This window comes from Sitodiplosis mosellana, unplaced genomic scaffold (genome assembly GCF_009176505.1).
Source record: "Sitodiplosis mosellana isolate CC-2019 unplaced genomic scaffold, AAFC_SMos_1.0 Smas_scaffold_6167, whole genome shotgun sequence".
NCBI classification, from domain to species: Eukaryota; Metazoa; Arthropoda; class Insecta; order Diptera; family Cecidomyiidae; genus Sitodiplosis; species Sitodiplosis mosellana.
Window position 1 is genome coordinate 4,341,549 of NW_022601408.1, and position 4,716 is coordinate 4,346,264.

Genomic DNA, 4,716 nt, shown 5'->3' on the forward strand with positions numbered 1-4,716 from the left:
CACCCTCCTTTGTTGATTGAATTTGAATGGCATCCGATGAACAAAGCAGCCATTTGAAGAAATTGCACGAGGAATTCAGTGCAAAAAACACTCAGCTATACAATCAGTACGTCGACAAAATGAAATCAAACTTGAAAAGTGATCCTTCTTCGTTTTGGCAATATGTCAACTCTAAAAAGAGCACTGATAACATACCGAAAACCATGCGATTCGGCGACTCCAAGACATCCAGCGAATCGGAGCAAGCAAATTTATTTGCGGACTTCTTCGGGAGCAATTACTCCACATCTATGACACTAAATAATCAACCGTCACCTCAGTCTGAGAACACCTCTTGTTTCCAGCTTGACCTCGATTTTGTCATGACTGAAATGACGAAGGTCAACAACAAGAAAGTTGTTGGACCTGACGGTATTCATCCTTTGATTTTAAAAGAGTGTGCTTAGACGCTTGCTAGTCCGTTGACTAAGATCTTCAATGAGTCTGGCATTTTCCCGACGAATGGAAACGATCGAGTGTATCACCCATATTCAAAAAGGGCGCCAGATCGGACATTGAAAACTACAGATGCATAGCAAAACTACCAACGATCGCTAAATTCTTCGAGCACCTCGTCAACGTAAAATTGCTCGAAACTGTTCGTAATCGCGTCTCGCCTAACCAACATGGCTTTATGAAAGGACGATCTACAGCATCAAACCTAACCGAGTTTGTGTACTACGCCCAGAGTGGCCTGAAAATTGGAGCTCAAGTTTTTGTCCTGTACACGGACTTTACGAAAGCCTTCGATCGAGTTGATCACAACATTTTGATTCAAAAACTGAGGACATTCAATCTACCTCAAAACTTGCTGGCATGGCTTAAGTCGTACCTGGAAAAGCGTATTCAATTTGTCGAGCACGGAGCAAGTGGGTCAAACAATTTTACAGCGTCGTCGGGTGTCCCACAGGGGAGCCACCTTGGACCAACACTGTTCCTGCTATTCATCAACGACATCATGTATCAAATGCCCCCGGACATCATGATATAACTGTTTGCCGACGATATCAAAATTGCCAAAATCATCAAGTCTCAGCATGATTCGGAGATACTGCAACAAGCCATCGACAAACTTAAACACTGGTGTGATGTGAATTTGCTGCACCTTAACCTCAAAAAATGTGCAGTGCTATCTATCTTCAAGAAACGTCAGCATTTGGAAACAAGCTACACCTATGGCGACCACACCTTCGACAAAGTGACTGAACACAAGGACTTGGGTTTCCTAATTGACAGAAAGCTGTCTTTTGTCAAACACATTGACATCGTCACTTCGAAGGCAACGGCTGCACTTGGTTTTGTCAAGCGCTTCTGCCATGACATCACTGACGTTACCACACTAAAGTCACTGTATTTTGCATTGGTTCAATCTCACCTCGATTACTGCGCTATGGTATGGCTTCCATTCCACAAAATCCACAGTGACAAAATCGAATCCGTGCAACGCCAATTCACTATGTACGCTCGTCGAGAATACCCATCCGTGCATAACCAATACTCAATCACACCGTACGAGCAACGATTGTCAGAATTGAAGATGATTAGTCTTCGCCGTCGACGTATCAACGCGTCATTGACTTTTTTCTACGATATCATCAATGGTAACGCTAACTGTCCAACGGTTAGTGAAAAAGTCTCATTTAATAATGGGCGTTCATTGAGACACAGCGAGCAATTCAGGGTCAATGACAAGCACATGAAGCTGGTGCGCGAAGCTCCAATTCCTCAAATGTGCAAAATGGCGAACATGGTGCCGGAACTGTTCACAGCAGCGACCTCAAAGAATCATCGGATCGCAAAATGACGGACACCACTTTTGGATCGCTTTGCAAACTCAAATGACTACCTGGCCGCCTAGTCAATTTTTCATCCAGGTAACCTCATTTTTTTGTATATGTTACGAGAACACGTTGATACTACCCTCACTAATTATGGAATTGCGAATTTTCATGTTACCGTAAACCCGAACCATGACGTCAACCTGTTCGAGTCCACCAAAGACAACGCAGCATATGCCCTGACACCACTCTTGATTGGAATGCTGCTGATGAAAACAATCACGAAAGAGTCATGACCAGAATTTCCATCATCCGAACGCGATTCAACTCATTTTCACACGGCACAAATGACACAAATTATCATTAAATGACTGACGAATTGTCCCCCCACATCGTCCTATATGTATAGAGATAATGATACCTAACTGTGATTTTTACTCTATTCATTGTAAATTTTGATATTGATCTTTGTCATAGCCATCCATTGAGTTGGCGAGTTATTATTCCAGTTCTAGAATTATTTTCATATTAGCATCATATAGCAATTTATACGCTTCAAATCATGGCCAATTATTTAACTCAAAGCACTCTGCAGCCAACATGGATCTGCCTAAACCGACGTAAAACTTCTCGTCAATTTATCCACAGGTATAAATTGAGTGACGACTTTTGCTGTCCTAGAGTCACCAATTAAAGTGTAAAATTGAACGCTTCACATAGCCTTTGTCCTTTGGAAACGTTTACCAAAGGTTATTTTGGACCGTTTTCTATCTGACTACTATCAAGCATTTCCATCTTGGTTGTATGACTATGTTTTGGTTTTCATGTGCCTACTTTTGTAAATACTGTATAATTTATGGAAAGAGCCAGGTTTTTAACGAGGCAAGAATTGGAAGTTGTACTAAATTGGTGTAAATTATTATCATTATAAATTGATGTAACAGTCTTGCACTCTTTTCCGTCCAAACACTTATTTAAACCTCATTATATTCAGCCAGAGCTGGCGGTGTTAAATAAAAATCAAATACATGCCAATGTTTATGTGATATAAAAGAAAAAAGTCGATTTTTATGAAAAATCGACCCCCTTAAATTTCACGCCAAAGGCGATTTCTCAAAAATCAGTCCGACAATTTTTACCAACAACTGAGCGTTTGTTTGAGCAGGCTACCATACCAACAAAATGGCATATGCCATATATCCGGGAAAATTCATATTTCGAAGTTCTGGACATAGGCAATTCATCAATGAACGGAATTTGTACGAAAAGTCGCATTCTACGATGAAATTGCTGCCAAAAATACACATCTACTGGCTGGAAAAGGCTACCGAAAGACCATATTCGCTCAATTTTCGACGAACAATCGATTAGAAGTGGTTACAATGCGGTCTGAAGGCATTTAATGGTCGAAAAATAGGTCGGATTGAAGTGAATTTTTCAACTTGCTCTATTTTCACCGAAAATGACATTTTTGTTCGGAAAACACGTGAAATACACCTCTGACGACATTTTGGTCTTAGAAAACTGCTATTTTTTCGTAAAAATAATTGGAGTCTATCAACACCAAAATACCCACTTCGTTGTCATTTTGGTCATAAATCGGCATTTTTGCATCTGAATGTATGAAATTGAACTTTTGTTCGGGTGATACATAAAAAATGCGCTTTCCAGAGCTTTGGTTGTTGGAAATTAATATTTTTCAATGAAATAATGAGAATCCACAATCATTTTAACACTCTCTTTATGGTTATTTTGAAATTTAATCATATTTTACCGCATTTTATAATGTGCATTAGAGGAAAATGGGACTTTTTCAATGGTGGTGGAAATTAGATTAGTGCAATCTCCAGAATTTGTGAAATTAGAATGCAAATGTGTTACCCAGAAAATTGAAATTTCCTAATAATTAAAAAAAATCTTAAAATAGATGTTCGTGCACAAGAAGGTTTTTTTTTGGGGCAATAAAATGCAATGGCTTTAAATTGTTAACTGAATCACTATTTATTTTTCTACTTAATAACTATGACAATGTGTTTCCTTTCGTTTTCTTATTGCTTGCGCTCGACATCGACAATGGTCTTGTTCGCTTGAAGGTCGTAGTGGGTCTGGCTCTGTCATTGCTACGCAGTGACTTGTGCGCTGTTATACATGTGTCGTTCGTTTGGTTGTGTTTGTGTATATGGGTTCGTGTGTATGGGCTTGATTGTGTGTGGCGTTCTTAACAATAGACATACTTCTACATAAAAATGTATTTTTTCAAAAAAAGCCCTACAAAATTAGTGATATCAGATCTATTGACTAGATCGAGAGGAGAGTATGTGAAAAAATTCTAATATATTTTGAAAGAGGAGAGTATGTTTTCTGATGATTCTGTTGGCGTTAAAGTAGAGTATGTTGTAGTACCGTCTAGCCTCTGCGGTCTTCACGGTTTTCGCGCAACTGATAGGAGATAACAACATGGTGTCTTCGGCAAAGTTGTAGTACTCGAGGTCTTCTATAACATTGCTGAAGACATCTATCTCTTATCTCTTATCAGTTGCGCGCAAATCGCGCACATAAAAAAGCAAATTTTATATAGAACTTTTTTTTTCTTATCATTTTTCGCGCTTTTCGCGGAACTGATAGGAGATAAGAGATAACTGTCTTTAGCGATGTTATAGAAGACCTCGAGTGCTACAACTTTGCCGAAAACACCAAGTTGTTATCTCTTATCAGTTCCGCGGAAACCGTGGAAAACCGCGAGGACCCACCAAAAATGAACATACTCGCCTTTAACCATTTTTGAGTCGAAAGAAACTTACTCTTCTCTTTCATAACAAAGTCAGATGAACTTACTCTCCTCTCGATCTAGTCAATAGAGATGAAAAACCTCTAGACGAGGTTAAAATGGAGTGACGCT